The sequence below is a fragment of the Geotrypetes seraphini genome, chromosome 9 (assembly GCF_902459505.1).
Source record: "Geotrypetes seraphini chromosome 9, aGeoSer1.1, whole genome shotgun sequence".
NCBI lineage: Eukaryota > Metazoa > Chordata > Amphibia > Gymnophiona > Dermophiidae > Geotrypetes > Geotrypetes seraphini.
In genome coordinates, this window is record NC_047092.1 from 28,876,593 (window position 1) to 28,893,895 (window position 17,303).

General features: G+C 45.6%; 1 protein-coding gene across 2 annotated transcripts in view; it reads left to right on the forward strand.

Moving 5' to 3' along the window:
* Positions 1-17,303, forward strand: part of WASL (WASP like actin nucleation promoting factor) — a 117,567-nt gene that overhangs the window by 31,264 nt on the left and 69,000 nt on the right. The window lies entirely within an intron of this gene.

The following is a 17,303-nucleotide window of genomic DNA, read 5'->3' on the forward strand; positions in this document are numbered from 1 at the left end:
CTTTTTACATTTTTTCCATTGACATGAATGGGTGAAATCTGATTTTATGTTTGTAGCTCCGCCCACGTATGCAGGTGGGCTGCGAGACCCCCAGAACATATCATCCCAGGTAGTGAGGGATCTGCATACCAAGTTTCGTTCAAATCGGTCAAGCCGTTTTTGAATTACTGTGAGAATGGCAGCTTTTTACATTTTTTCCATTGACATGAATGGGTGAAATCTGATTTTATGTTTGTAGCTCCGCCCACGTGTGCAGGTGGGCCACGAGACCCCCAGAACATATCATCCCAGGTAGTGAGGGATCTGCATACCAAGTTTCGTTCAAATCGGTCAAGCCATTTTTGCGTGATCACGGCACATACACACACACATACATACACACATACATACCTCCGATTTTATATATATATATATATATATATATATAGATATAGATATAGATATTGGTGATAAATTTGGAAATGAAAATCTGTATTTACCGGTACCTGATTTTGGCAGAAATTTTTTTTTGTTTGTTTTGTTTTGTAGTCTGAAAATAGATATGTGTTTAGTGATGGTGAAACTGTGGCCAAAATTTGAAAGCAGAGCCAGCCTGTTAGGATTGAGATTTTTAATAACTCCAGAGGTATTGGCAAAACTAGAATGAGAAGAGATGAAATAAAGCTACAACATGAAGTACCGTATTTTTCGTTCTATAAGCTGCATCTGTCCATAAGACGCACTCCCCTGTAGAGAAGGAAAAAAAATTTCCTTCTCTACAGGGGGGTGCATCTGGTGCTGGGAAGCCTGAAGAAGCCCGCCCACAGCCCTGAAACCGCCTGCAGCCCCCCAGTACCTTTTTAAAGTTGTGGTGGTCCATCGCTCTCTCCTGCTGGATGGCTGGCTTTGGTAGCAGAGCGGCACGACGCAGGAGCGCGACCTTTGCACTTCTGCCTGGTCCTGCACCACTCAGTGATTAGCTGATGCTCCAGAGGAAGGAGGGATGCTGTCTTCCTCTTGGTTTTGTTAAGGTATGTCTCGGCCCTGGGGGGGAAGGGGTTTCTCTGGGCCTACCTTGCAAGGATGTCTGTGTCAGGATCAAGGTGTGTTTATGGGACTGCTTCAGGGGAGGAGTCTGGCTCTGGGCCTCTCTGGGGGGGGGCTCCCACTGGACTACCAAGACTAGAGTTTTGGAGGTCGGGGCCATTTTTTTAAAGGGTAGAAGTGCAGAAGTGAGTTGCCCGATGTGTGTGTGTCTTTTTTTTTTTTAAATGTCATCTTATCTCAGGCACTGCCAGGAAAATACCACAGAATAATAAGCAACATATTACTGCTGTAATTTTAACACAGTATGAATTTGCATACTCATTATTCTGAGCATGCTGGATTTGTGGTAGTTTCATCTACCACAAATATTTTGAGCATGGACCCATCAGAAATGGAGGTAGAACTGCAGAAATTAGACTGTTTTCATAGAAGTAGAAATTTTTCAGGGGTACCTTGGATTATGAGCATAATGCGTTCCAGGAGCATGCTTGTAATCCAAAATGCTCGTTTATCAAAGCGAGTTTCCCCATAGGAAATAATGGAAACTCGCTTTGATAGGTTCCCACCCTCCACGAAAACCGGCATTGCTCCCCCCCGAAGGCACCCCCGTGAACTGGCACCCTCCTCCCCGCAATCCGGCACCCCCCGCCGCCATCGGGCACCCCCCGCCGCGACCTGAGGTCCCCCCAACCCACCTGAACCCTCTTCTTACTTTGATGTAGCCTCCGCACCAGCACCAGCATGTCCTGTGCGTTGGTGCCGGTGCCCGAAGATCTACCTCCTGTACTGGGCCTTGAGCATGTGCGCATGCTCAAGGCCTGAGAGTTCACGTTCGACATGAGAGTTCACGTTCGATGTGAACTCTTAGGCCTTGAGCATGCACACATGCTCAAGGCCCAGCACAGGAGGCAGATCTTTTGGGGCACCGTCACCAGCACAGGACATGCTGGTGATGGTGCGGAGGCTACATCAAAGTAAGAAGAGGGTTCGGGTGGGTTGGGGGGACCTCAGGTCGCGGCGGGGGGGTGCCGGATGGCAGCGGGGGGGAGGTGTGCCGGATGGCGGCGGGGGGGGTGCCGGATCGCGGGGGGGAGGGTGCCGGTTCACGGGGGGGGCCCTCGCAAATCGAGGCGCGCTCGGTTTACGAGGCACAAGTTTGCAAATTATTTGCTTGTCTTGCAAAACACTCGCAAACCGGTGCACTTGTAAACTGAGGTACCACTGTATATATTAATGGGATACATAGACTGACTGTGACTTCTGGCTTAACCAAACTCAGAAGGAATAATATCGTAAGTTTCCCATCCCCCCTGTGGAAAATAATATAATATCAATACAGACATCAAATCAGAATTTCAACAATTATAATGTAAAAAAGCACTGAATATTAAATTCAAGGCAAAAATATTAACACTATATCTTAAAACTGAAGAGACTATTGAAACATTAGCATAGGAAGGCATTGACAAAAAGCTGTGTTAACATTTTCTTAAAATTGATCTTCCCCGCACAAAATCGCAGAATGCCAGGCAGGGCATTCCAAAGTTTCATAATTGTATTGAAAAAGTATGTGGAAAATGGTATTTACCTCAAAATCAAACATTTTAAGTTCATTATTGCTACCAAAATTGCTGTCCCATACTTCAAGTCCTGGTTTGTCTATTGTTTGTGTCACGTGTTCAATGACTAGGCAACCAGGATAATATGTATGTAAGCAAGGTGTAAACCGCATAGTTTTATGCGGTATATAAATTGTTAAATAAATAAATTATGGCTTTTACTTTGTGTAAAGATACTATTGACTGTCTTTGCATATCACTGGGAAATGCCTAAAGATTGCATTTGTACAAAACTTCTGTGTTACTTAGAGATAGTAAGCTATGGAAAATGTGATTTAGAAATTCTTTGTCACCAAAGAATTCCTATCTGATTAGATGCTTACAGTTCACCTAGTTGAATATGAAAGAAAATAAATATCAGAGTAATTAAAACTGTTGAGAACAATATGTAAGAAGTATACATACTGGTTAATCTTGTTTTAAATTTGCTATTTCTGTTTTGAGATGTCATAACGTATATGATTTAGACTATGTGAAGAATACAGCAGTGTTAAGAGACCTGTGCGTCATGCACATTCCTATCTACTAATGTACTTTAGAATCACTTTGATGTAATTGTAATTTTTGAAATTCAACTAGGGAGGAGCATGCAGAATATTGCTGATGAAATTCTGTCCAACTTCTTTGTGCATGTGCGTATCTGTACATACTTGTTCGTGTACGTATCTGTATGAACTTGTGCATCTGTATGTTTCTGTTTGCATCTGTGAGCTAGCATATTACGAGTTATGTGTCTGTGATTGTTTGCTTATGTATTTGTGTGCACATGCGTAGCTGTATTTTCTATAAAGGTGTATATCTATGTCTGTGATTGGGAGAGGAGATGAGAAGAAAAACAGTTAAGTGCAATTTGTTAATTGTCATGTTGATGTATATTGGTGCATGTGTGCTGCAACAGTTGGAACTGTTTCTGTTATAGAAATGTACTTTTTTGTGAGCATTGCTTACAGATTTTACATGCTTACTTCTAGCGGCAAGAAGAAGAAACACACGCAGAGCCGCTCTGCTCAGGCACACACTGTCGCTGTGCCAGTCCTCTGCCCTGGAACAGGAATTGATATCGGAGGGGGCAGAGGACCGACACAGCTGACAGTGTGTATCTGAGCAGAGCGGCCCTGCACGTGTTTCTTCTTGACGCTACTACTGTAGATCAGAAGCAGCAGATTTAAACCAAGGTAGCCAAAGAGAAGAAACAGGGGAAGGGAACAGTTGAATGGAAAGGTAGGGAGAACACACTGGATGGAAGAGGAACATGCTAAATGAAAGGATGAGAGGAAAAAAAGGGACCATAGATGGAAAAGATGCAGATGGGAGATGCTGAATGGAAGGATTGGGGAGTGTGTGTGAGGGGGTGATAGGGGGAACTTGTGAATATGTATGTTTTTACATTTGTATATAGAAACTGGTACTTTAAAGATATTTTCAGATTTGGTTACGTTTACTAAACAAGAAAACAAAAATAGCCATATTGGATCAGACCAAAGGTCTATTTAGCCCAGTATCCTATTTCTATAGTGGCTAATCCAGGTCAAAAGTACCTGGCAAAAACTGAAATACAGTAGATTCTAAGTTAACCGGTACTCAGTTAACTGGCAGTCTCAACCAACCAGCAAAAAATGGTGAAAAAAAGTCCCCTGAAGTGGCAGCGGTCTTGAGCTGTGAACCCCCTTCCCTCCCTCAAGCCCTGAAGTAGCAGAAGCAGGCAGTGGTCCTGAGCCATGAACCCGCTCGCTCGCTCCCTTCATTACCCAGAGTGGCAGCTGGTCAGCAGGAGGCAGCGCTCAAAACAAGCTGCTCATGGCTAGCCTCGGCAGGGTCTTTCCTTTGCCGCATCGGAAGTGATGCGTAAGAGGAAAGGCCCTGCTGGGGCTGGCCATGAGCAGCCTGTTTTGAGCGCAGCCTCCTGCTGATTGGCTGCCACTTCGGGGAAGTAAGGAAGGGAGGGAGGGAGGGGGTTTGCAGCTCATGACCATAACCTACTTCTGCTGCTTCGGGGCTTGAGGGAGGGAAGGGAGTTTGCGGCACTGCTGCCATGCTGGTGCCTTGTGGTTGAGGAAGGGAGGGAATTGAGATATGGCAGACACTCCTTGCACAATACTGTATTATACAGTAACTCAGGCAACTGGAAAAACAGTTATCTGGCATTCACTAATCCCCATGGGTGCTAAATAATTGAGATTCTACTGTAGTACAGTATAATCTCATTATAACGGACTTCACGGGACCTGGAAAAAACAGTCTATTATATCCAGAGTCCATTATATCCAGAGTTGCATTTTTTAAAAACTTTATTTAGGTCAGCTTGAAACAACGTACAATCAATGAACAACAGTCACTACACAAGCATATTGGCAACATCAATAACAAAACTCAGCATGAAAAGATTGCAAAACCAGAATACTAAAAGATGTTCTAAAGCAGAGGTGTCCAACCTGTGGCCCGAGGGCCGCATGCGGCCCTGTGAAGTATTTTGTGTGGCTCCGGTCAAGGGCAATGCAGTGTTTTCCTTTGCTGCCCTGGGTGTTTACCGTCTTGCCGGCTCCCTCCTCTGTCTTGCTGCAGCGTGTGTGCGGCCCCCAAAACATTTTTTGGGGCCAATGCGGCCCAGGGAAGCTAAAAGGTTGGACACCCCTGTTCTAAAGCATTATGTCATACTATACTGGAAAGAAAAATACTCTGTCATTTTCTTCTGGGCTGCATTTTGATGATAATAATAATAATAATAACAGTTTATATACTGCAGGACCGTGAAGTTCTATGCGGTTTTCAAAGATTAAAAGATGGTACAAATTGATTGAATAGATAGAAAACAGAGGTGGAAGAAAGTGGTTAATAGGTCAAGAGAACCGTTATTGAAGAGAAAGAGTTGTACGGTTCAGTTGTCTAGATACTTTAGGAACAGATATGTTTTTAGGCGCTTCCTGAATTCCTCATAAGTAGTGGGCGAAAGCAATTGTTCTAGATCTTTACCCCATAATGCTGCCTGATGTGAGAAAAAGTGTTGATGGTGTTTTTTGAGTTTACATCCTCTAACTGGGGGGGGGGGGGGGAACGAAGTTCGAATGTGAGCTTCTCTTAAGCCTGTTGGCAGAGAAGGAGAAAAGGTCAGTTATGTATTTAGGGGCTAGTCCGTATAGTACTTTAAAGCAGAAGCAGGCGAACTTAAACTTTACGCGTGCCTCCTATATACTATATCACCAGCATGCCACGCACCTTGTAGGCAAAGCCTGCATGTCCGTTATAGCTGAACAAAACTACAACTAAAAGTGGCTCTGGGGACCAAATTGTTTGTCCATTATATGCAAAAGTCCATTATGTGCGAGTCCACTATATGCAGTGATTTTCTGCATGTCCATAAAAGCGCACGGCCGGAACCAGCGGACCTCGTCAGCTATAAACGATATTCTGTTATAAGCAAGTCTGTTATAACGAGATTATACTGTAGCAACATTCCATGCTGCTGATCCCAGGCAAGTATTGGCTTCCCCCATGTCTCTCAATATCAGACTATGGACTTTTTCTCAAGGAACTTGTCCAAACCTTTTTTTAAACCTATCCGCCCTGTTACGAGTACTACATCCTCCGGTAACGCATTTCAGAGGCTTACTATTCTCTAAGTGAAAAAAATTTCCTCCTGTTGGTTTAAAAAGTTTTTCCCTATATCTTTGAGTGTGTCCCTAGTTTTTTAAATTATAGATAGAATAAAAAATCAATTCACTTGTACCTGTTATCCCAGGACAAGCAGGCAGGTATTCTCACTAGTGGGTGATGTCATCCGACAGAGCCCCGATACGGACATCTTGCAAGCATGTCTTGCTTGAAGAAACTCAGAAGTTTCGAGATGCCCGCACCGCGCATGCGCCAGTGCCTTCCCGCCCGATGTACCGGGCGCGTCTCCTCAGTTCTTTTCTTTCCGCGGAGCTGAGAAGTTCTCTTCAATTCTGCGCTGACTGAAATTTCAGTATTTTGCCTTCTTTCCCCGCATTTTATTGTTTTACTTACTTTCTTTGACTTTTATTTCTATTAAAAAAAAAAAAAAAAAAAAGTTACAATTATTTCGTCCGGCGGTTCGGCCGGGCCGGCCTCGTGGCTGCGACCTAGCTCCTTCGACCTAGCAACGTCACTTTTCCGGCCTATGTCCCGGCCTATCACCGGTTTTAAAAAGTGCAGCAAGTGCCAGCGTGCGATTTCGTTGACGGACCCACACCGGCGCTGTCTTCAGTGTCTTGGTCCAGAACACGTTCCGAAATCGTGCCGGCCTTGTTCCACGCTCACAGCGCGCTCTTTTAAACGGCGCTGCTTACTTTGGGAGTCCATGTTTAAGATGGAGTCTTCTAAGGAGCCATCTGCTTCGACCTCGACAGATGTTTCACCGGTCTGTTCGAAGCCTGCATCTGCGACTCATGCATCGAGCATCGTGAAGCCAGCATCGTTCACACCGGCTTCTGCATCGGTTCCTGCTCCCGTCTCCTCGGTTCAGGTACCGCCTTCCACTGTTCCTCCCGTGGTCATAAAAGTGCCCAAAGCTACCAAGCAGAAGCACTCGACCACGAAGGAACGCGATGACCGTGCAGGAGGACCCCCTTTCGGTGCGGATCCCTCCATATCGGCATCGCTTAAATCCCTGCTCGAAGCTCAATTTGTTGAGCTCATGCGGACGATGGGACCGAGGCTTATCGCTAATATTCAAGGCGATACTACGGTCCCGGTCCCGAAGAGCGGTCCGCCCCCTCCTCCTCCTCCTCGTCGTTCGATTTCCCTGCTCGACGAGGGGGAGCGGCGGAGGGCGGCGGAACCCACTAGGCGGGCTTCCCTTTCTGACATGCCGCCTTTAGAGCCCATTACACCTCCACGTCACCAGGGTACTACATCGGCCCCTGATAATCGGAGTCCTGGGCATACTGCATCGCAGGAGGAGTTCTTTCGCACTCCATACCAGACTTGGGTGGCACTGCGTGAGTCGGCATCGTTGCCTCCCATGCGCTCCACTGCATCGAGTCCAATCCATTCCTTCGAGGCTTCAAGGGATCGATCGATGCATCGAAGATCACGTTCCCCATCCCGGCATCGGGAGGGGCATCGATCTCGACATTCTTCTAGACACTCCTCGCGTCATTCAGAGGTGTCTCCACAGAAGAAAATGCAGCGTATGGGATACTCATCCTCAGATTTATCCCAGCCAGAGGGACCGGAGTATGAAGAACCATCTACCTCATACTCTCCATGCCGCTCTCAGCTCTCCCTGGAACCGGAGGCTTCCACGTCTTCTAGTCCGTCTCGCCGGCCGGCCTTGGCGGACCAACTTTCCTTTTCATCCTTTCTCAGACAGATGGCGGATGACTTGGATGTGACCTTAGATACTGGGTCGAAGTACTCTAAGGAGTATCTGGACACCATGCATTTACCTCATCCTCCGGCGGAGACACTTCGGCTTCCCCTGCATAAGTTACTTGACCAGACTCTCATGCGGTGTTTGGAGACACCGTATTCCATACCTGCGGTACCTAGCAAGTTGGATGCTCGATACCGCATCGTGCACCACAAGGGGTTTGAGGGAGCTCAACTCTCTCACCAGTCCCTCCTAGTCGAATCTTCCCTTAAACGTTCGCACCCCTCCCAAGTCTATGCTTCCGTGCCTCCTGGCAGGGAAGGGAGAACGATGGATAAGTTTGGTAGACGTATCTATCAAAATTCAATGATGGCGACTCGAGTGCTCAATTACAATTTTTTCTTCTCGTCCTATTTGGATTTTTTCTTGCCGGTACTCCGCAAGTTCACACCTTTCATCGATGCTGAGGCTCGGTTTGAGTTTGAGGAGGTGGTGGCGACCCTGTCCCAGTTGCGCCTCCAATTGATGCAATCCTCCTATGATGCTTTCGAGCTCTCGGCTCGTGCTGCGGCCTGCTCGGTCGCCATGCGTCGACTGGCTTGGCTTCGCACCATTGATATGGATCCGAATCTCCAAGACAGACTTGCAAATGTGCCTTGTGCGGGAGCGGATCTGTTCGATGAGTCTGTCGAGACTGTTACTAAAAAACTGTCAGACCACGAAAAATCTTTCCAGTCTATCATGAGGCCTAAGCCTAAACCACAACAGTCTCGTCCTTCTAGACCGCCTATAATTTACCAAAGGCGTTATCAACCGAGGCAGGCCCCTCCTGCGAGACAGCCTGCAAAGCGACAGCCGCCTCAGAAGACTCAGCAAAAGCCTCAGATGCCGGCTGCTCCCAAGGCTACTCAGCCTTTTTGACTCTCCTCCAGGGAGCATAACCGATCTCGTTCTGTCTACCCCATATTTTCCCATAGGGGGTCGCCTCCATCATTTTTGTCATCGATGGGAGGCGATCACCACGGACCTCTGGGTCCTCTCCATCGTAAGAGAGGGATACTCTCTTCATTTCCAACGGGTCCCCCCGGACCATCCTCCAAGAGAGTATCCTTCCAACTCCACACAGACCGCTCTTCTTCTCCAGGAAGCTCAGGCTTTGCTCCGGCTTCGGGCCGTCGAGCCGGTACCGGTGGATCAACAAAACCAGGGGTTTTACTCCCGGTACTTCCTGGTCCCGAAGAAGACGGGCGATCTGCGTCCCATTTTGGACCTTCGGGTCCTCAACAAGTTTTTGGTCAGGGAACGGTTCCGCATGCTGACCCTTGCCTCTCTTTATCCCCTAATCGAGCAGAACGATTGGTTATGCTCTCTGGATCTCAAGGAGGCCTACACTCACATCCCGATTCATCCGGCCTCCCGCAAGTTCCTCAGATTCCGGGTGGGACATCTGCATCTGCAGTATCGAGTGCTTCCCTTCGGCCTATCTTCGTCGCCCAGAGTCTTCACGAAGTGTCTCGTAGTGGTGGCCGCTGCACTCCGGAACATGGGTCTCCAGGTGTTCCCATACCTCGACGACTGGCTCATCAAGGCCCCGTCCGCTCCCAAGGTCATTTCGGCGACCTTGACTACCATTTGTTTTCTGCAGAGCTTGGGCTTCGAGATCAACTTTCCAAAGTCCCATCTTCAGCCCACCCAGTCTCTCCCCTTCATAGGGGCTGTCCTGGATACCATTCAACTTCGAGCATTCCTTCCTCCTCCACGCTTACATGCTCTTCTTCTACTCTGCCAGTCAGTGTCTTCTCGCCAATTCATCTCAGCGAGACACATGATGGTCCTTTTAGGCCACATGGCATCTACAGTTCATGTGACGCCTTTTGCCAGACTACATCTCAGGATCCCTCAATGGACTCTGGCATCTCAGTGGACTCAGGTGTCCGACCCGTTATCTCGTCACATTGTGGTCACTCCTGCTCTACGGCAGTCTCTTCTCTGGTGGATGACCTCTTCGAATCTATCCAGAGGTTTGCTGTTTCATTCTCCTCCCCATCAGAAAGTTCTAACGACCGATTCATCGAACTATGCATGGGGGGCCCATCTGGATGGTCTTCGCACTCAGGGGTTCTGGACCAGTGCGGAACGACTCCATCAAATCAATCTTCTGGAGCTCAGGGCCATCTTCAATGCTCTCCAAGCTTTTCAACATCTGCTTCACGACATGGTGGTCCTTATTCGCACAGACAATCAGGTCGCCATGTATTATGTCAACAAACAAGGGGGCACGGGCTCGGCCCCTCTTTGTCAGGAAGCTCTTCGAGTCTGGGATTGGGCGGTTCGCCACAACACCTTCCTCAGAGCAGTCTACATTCAGGGGAAGGACAACGTCTTGGCAGACAAATTGAGTCGTCTACTTCAACCTCACGAATGGACGCTCCACTCCGACCCCCTTCATCAGATCTTTGCTCAGTGGGGGACACCTCAGATAGACCTCTTTGCAGCCCCCCACAACTTCAAGCTGCCTCAATTTTGCTCCAGGATCTACACTCCTCATCGCCTAGAGGCAGATGCTTTTCTGCTGGATTGGAGCAAACGTTTCCTATATGCGTTTCCTCCTTTTCCTCTCATTCAAAAGACTCTAGTCAAATTGAGATTAGACCATGCCACCATGATTCTGATTGCTCCTCGGTGGCCCAGACAACCTTGGTTCTCCCTTCTACTTCAACTCAGCAGCAGGGAGCCAGTACTTCTTCCAGTGTTTCCTTCACTACTCACTCAACATCAAGGTTCACTACTTCATCCCAATCTGCAGTCCCTCCACCTGACAGCTTGGTTCCTTTCAACATAACTCCTCACCAGTTCTCTCAAGCAGTGAGGGAGGTCTTGGAGGCTTCCAGGAAGCCTGCTACTCGACAATGCTATTCCCAAAAATGGACTAGATTCTCTTCCTGGTGTATTTCCAATGCCACGGAACCTCAGCGAGCTTCCCTATCTTCTGTATTGGATTATCTTCTACACCTGTCCCAGTCTGGCCTCAAGTCTACCTCTATACGAGTCCACCTGAGTGCTATTGCGGCTTTCCATCAGCCTCTACAAGGGAAACCTTTGTCTGCTCATCCTGTGGTTTCCAAATTTATGAAAGGACTTTTTCATGTCAACCCTCCTCTCAAACCTCCTCCTGTGGTTTGGGATCTCAATGTTGTCCTGTCTCATCTTATGAAGCCTCCGTTTGAACCTCTCAACACGGCTCCACTCAAGTATCTCACCTGGAAGGTGGTTTTTCTAGTGGCCCTCACGTCAGCTCGTCGAGTCAGTGAGCTTCAGGCCCTAGTGGCGGATCCACCGTTCACCGTATTCCATCATGACAAGGTGGTTCTCCGTACTCATCCAAAATTCTTACCTAAAGTGGTCTCTGATTTTCACATCAACCAATCCATCGTGCTTCCGGTGTTCTTTCCAAAGCCTCATTCTCATCCTGGGGAATCTGCTTTGCACACTCTGGACTGTAAACGTGCTCTAGCTTTCTACTTGGATCGCACAAAGCCACACAGAACTGCTCCTCAACTTTTCGTCTCCTTTGATCCAAACAAGTTGGGACGACCGGTATCGAAGCGCACCATCTCCAACTGGATGGCGGCTTGTATCTCTTCCTGCTATGCCCAGGCTGGATTATCCCTTCCCTGTAAGGTCACAGCCCATAAGGTCAGAGCAATGGCAGCCTCTGTAGCCTTCCTCAGATCGACACCGATTGAGGAGATTTGTAAGGCTGCCACTTGGTCCTCGGTTCATACATTCACCTCTCATTATTGTCTGGATACTTTCTCCAGACGGGATGGACAGTTTGGCCAAACAGTGTTACAAAATTTGTTCTCTTAAGTTGCCAACTCTCCCACCATCCCATTGGGGTTAGCTTGGAGGTCACCCACTAGTGAGAATACCTGCCTGCTTGTCCTGGGATAAAGCAATGTTACTTACCGTAACAGTTGTTATCCAGGGACAGCAGGCAGCTATTCTCACGTCCCACCCACCTCCCCTGGGTTGGCTTCTCAGGCTAGCTACCTGAACTGAGGAGACGCGCCCGGTACATCGGGCGGGAAGGCACTGGCGCATGCGCGGTGCGGGCATCTCGAAACTTCTGAGTTTCTTCAAGCAAGACATGCTTGCAAGATGTCCGTATCGGGGCTCTGTCGGATGACATCACCCACTAGTGAGAATAGCTGCCTGCTGTCCCTGGATAACAACTGTTACGGTAAGTAACATTGCTTTCTGTACCACTCAGGATTTTGTAGACTTCAATCATATCTCCTCTCAGCTGTTTCTTTTCTGAGCTGAAGAGCCCTAACCTATGAGTTTTTAGTCTTTCCTCACAAAAGAGAAGTACCATCCCCTTTATCATCTTGGTTGCTCTTCTTTGAACCTTTTCTAATTCCGCTAGATCTTTTTTTAGATACACCGACTATAATTGAACGCAGGACTCGAGGTGAGGTCACACCTTGGACCAACAGAGACATTATTATAATCTTAGTCTTATGTATCATTCCTTTTCTAATAATTTCCTAGCATCTTGTTTACTTTTTTGGCTGCTGATGCACATTGGTCAGAAGGTTTCAGAGTATTGTCTTTTTCTTGGGTGCTGACCCCTAAGTTGGACCCTAGCATCTGGAAACTGGTGACAGCAGGATCTCTTCAAGAAGTTATTTTCACTTTTGGATTTTTGTGGTACAGTCCAGGCCTCAAGTACTGACTGTAAAAGAGGATTTAGTTTAATGAACAATAAAAAAGCAAAATCTAGAAATCACTTAAATGCTGAACATTTGGAAAACTTGATGAGAATTAAACACCTTAAATTCTGGATAATGTTGTTAGAGTTTATAACTTATGGAAGACAGAAAAGGTCAGAAGATAAAATGTTTCAATATCTAGAGAAATTGTGAGTAGAAATTTAAATTTTGGCTAAACTGTTTTTATTTGTTTTCGATATTTATGTGACTGTTGTTCATGTCAAGTAGGTCTTCTGCTCATGCAGAAAATTTTTGTTCACATCTAGTCCATTCTTAGGACTCGGAAAATATTCCCTCTAAGAATGTCTCAAGGCTCCCCTGCATAAATAGTTGGATTCAAATTGTGTGGTAGGTTGCCAGTGCCTTAATTTGGCCTTGACAACAGATATTAGTTACAGTATGTAGCAATGAATAAGAAAACCGTGTGGTTTAGTCAGTAGTTTCGCAGTAGTATTAACAACAATAAAAATAAAGACAAAAAAGGCAGCCCATCACAGATGGAGAATTATTGTGTGTGTGTGTTCTGCATGGGTTGCCTATGTTAGGGTTAGTTTTAGGGAATGAGGCAGTGTGATTGAGGGAGTATTGAGGTATAGTTTAGAGGGGTAGTGGAATAACTTTGGGAGCATTGGAGCAGCCATGGAATGTTAATAATGGGGATGGCTACAGTTTGGGCAGTGGTGGGGCAGATGCGGTGGTTAGTCTTGTTGGATGCAGTTTGGGGTACTTGGTTGTGGTGACATTTGTGGGGCTGGGGAGAGGCAAGTGAAAAGAGAATTCTTACTTCTGTGTGATCGCTCCCTCGAAGCAACATCGCTGTCTCTGGAGGAGCGGAGTCCTCCGAGTTGCCCGGGCGGCGTTAGACCAGCAGATGGAAGTCGGAGCGCCCCAGGGTGTTTCCTCACCAGCGCAACCGAGAGCGGGAAACGTCTCGGAGGGCGGTGAAGGGAAGCCAAGTGAATTATCTGTGCACTTGGAGAAATTGAACCTGCAAATCCCTCAGGACTTTTTGAAATTGAATGTATCTCCAGCAGAGGTATCAGGTAACAGAGGGTCATGGGTCTGAACTAACTCCCATGCAGAGGCCCAAAGTTTTCACTATGGAAACATTATGGGAAGCAATATCTACTTTGCAACTCTCTTTAGGATCCCAAATGCAGCAACTTACTACAAGATATACAACTGTTGTTTCTGAAAATATGGAACTGAAAAATAGACTATCTAGTGTGGAAACAAAAGTGGATGGACATGAGACCAGAATAAAATCTCTGGAGTCCCAGGCCTTGGTGTGGGTCAGGGATAGTGGGAATCTTAACTTTAAAGTTGAAATGTTGGAAAACATGACCAGAAGATGTAATCTTCGGATTATAAATTTTCCAAAACTTTCAACTATTTCTCCACAAGATATGTTTAAGAAATACCTGAAAGAGATTTTGAAAGTGCCCGAAACTTCTTATCCACCCCTCACTAAAATATATTACTTGCCAACCAGGATTTCGGGTCAGGAACCAGGCCAGCAGAATTTGTCTGCTGATAGTTTGGACCTAACAAATTTCCTTGAGAGGTCGGATAATGAGCCACCGGCAACTGCGACGCATCTGGTACAGTTTGCTATAGACTCTGACAGAGAATGGATGCTTAAGATGTTTTTTAAGTTTAAGGACATACCATTTATGACAAAAACTGTGAGAATGTATCCTGATGTGTCAAGGTTGACCCAAAAGAGAAGAAAACAGTTTCTCATTTTGAGACCGAGGGTCATACAGCTGGGTGCTATGTTTGTACTCAGATACCCCTGTAAATGCGTGATGGTCTATCAGGGGAATAGACATGTTTATTTTGAACCTCAGCAGTTGATAAAATTTATTTCTGCAAAAGAGCAAATTTAATATTCCTGAGAGAATTGTAGTTACAACCCGCTTAGTTTAATTAGGTTCCTTGCCTCTACTCAATACCATCTGTATTTTCTTAGTAATGTTTGATTGAAACTCAGCTAAAGTAGCTTTCTCCCCCTTTATTGAGGTCTAATTTTTCCAATCCAGTATAATTAGAATTTTAAGGAAAACTTTTCCTATTGTACTGCACTATTGAATTGTTTATTTTTCCTTTTTGCTATTTTATTTACCCTTTTGATTATAATGTAACAATGGTTGAGACTGGTATTGGAATATTTATTTGAATTGACTGTTTATTATGTCAAATTATAAAATTAAATAAAGAATTAAAAAAAGAAAAAGAAATAATAAATAGTAGTAGTAGTAAAATCTTCTACATCCTGGAAAATGGGAACTATTCGCTCAGGCGTTCCAGCTCTTTGTATAAAGGTGAGATCTCCTAGAACTTAGACCTCATGGCCTCGTCTCAAAATTCAAAGCTTTCTAGCTTCTTCAGCAGATGCAGGGAGTGGCAGTCAGAGGGGGTAGTAGTGTTGCTTCTTTCTCATCTCTGGTTTCTCTTTTGTAAGTGTTTACTCCTGGCTGATGATTGATGGATTTGCCATCTCAAGCTCACTTTCAGGGCACAGTAATCGGAGAATCTCCGGATTTGCTGCGCCGTCCTTGCTATGCGGATCTGTTGAGTCTTTCGACGGCCAAACTTTTGAGATTCCCGGTATCTCCGGATTTACTCACCTAGGGTCCGATCAACATGGATATTCGTCCTACTTTGGTATTAGACCTAGCTTTTGAAAAGTCATGGCTGACGTGTAAGGGTTATGTGAAGCATTGTTTAAGGGTTATGTGAATATTGTTTATGGTCAATCAGGGACTTCCCTGAGGAGCAGGAGGGACTGGGCACCCCTCCTGCTCCTACCATTTTGAAAGGTATGGGGAGGGGGGTGGTATGGAGAATGGGTGAGTCGGGCCCAGCCACCTTGGCCAACCTGGGGTGTGCCGGTCGTGGGTGGGGCCGGTGGGACGGCCGTGCTTGATAGGGTAGGGGGAGCGGGGGGCGGCGGGCAGCGGGTGTCAGGCAGGGCCTGTGTGTTGGGCCGGTGGGTGGGGCTTGTGTAGGTTCTCCTGCCCTGCTCTGCCCCGATCTATCCTGCCTGCTCGCCGGACTCTCCTGCTCTCTGGATTCATCTGCTGCATCTAAAGGAAAGAAAATTAACAGGTAAGAACATAATTTTTCCTTCTACTAAGACTAAGGGGTCCTTTTTATTAAGGTGCACATTTAGCGTGCGCTAAATTGGTTAGTGTACCTTAATAAAAGCTAAGTATCTTAATAAAAATTTGGCCCATGACTTAGACTATCTTTTAGATTTCAGCCCCTTATGTGATTGAGTTTGACACTCCTGCTCTATAGCTTTCTAGCCTTTCAGTATGCATATTCACTCCTTGACATTCTTCTCTATTTCCCCAAATTTGAATTCCTCTTTGTTTAACTCTCTTGCTTTCTCTTACTGCTTGGGAAATGGTTAGCTCTATATCCTCTTCTCCAGCTCCTCTGTGTTGTTTCTCAAGCTCTATACAACCTTCCGGTCCCCGGGCAGAATTCCACAACAGAAATAATTTTGCACAAGGTCTGTCTTGCACAGTTGTTCAAAATTCCTCTGGAAGTAAAAATCAGTGTAGTCTTTGCTGATACTTTTAGTGGAGTAGTCTAATGGTTAGTGTTGCAGGCTTTGATCCTGGCAAACTGAGTTTGATTCCCAGCACAGCTCCTTGTGATCTTGGGCAAGTGACTTAACCCTCTGTTGCCCTGGGTACAGCCCCCCCAAAAAAAGAAAAAAACAAAACAACAAAAACAAAACCCCCCAAAACAAACCTAAATCCTTTAGGTTGTGAGCCTTCCAGGGACAGAGAAAAGTATCTGCATATAATGTGTACAACACTGACTATGTGTAGTAGTAGTTAAGATCTTGGTTTAGTTCTTTCCAGAATTTTTGTAAGTGAACTCCAACCTCAAACTATGCAAGAATCACAGGAAATGCATAAGAAAATGTGGTAATATAATAGAGATGACCATATTAATTCGATAAGTTAGCACTTTTGATCTTTCAATAACCTAAAATAAAAGATTTATTTTAGATCAATTTACTATATATTGAAAATTTATAGAATAACTATAAATTGAAAGTACAGGAAGTTGGGAAACAATTGAAGCCCATTTCTTAATGTGAAAATACTTTTGTTTGTATTGCTTCTGTTTCTCATGCTTTTTTCTAAAGGCCAAAATTTGGCAAATGACTCCTTGGGTAGTAAATTAATTGCCTTTCTTTTCCTGGTACAGTTTTTAAATTTGACTTAAACAGATGTGGTGATGTGAGTTTTAACTGAGATATATTCAAGTCCATTACCCTATTCTTTCTGCTTTTATTTCAGTTACATCTAGTATAGTTTTACAGTAGGTTCATTAAATGCCATGAATGAATATTTTAAGAGCCTAGTACAGAAGTTTAAGCTCTATTTGGCTGCTGAGATTTAAAAGTTGCCATTTGGGCTTAAGCAATAGGTAGTGATAGGATATTTCAATTGTGTAACTTTTTCAGAGAGGGATAGCTGTTGAAGTTCTAATGGCTTACCATATAGTTCTAGTAAAGGTCTCAAAAGAAGT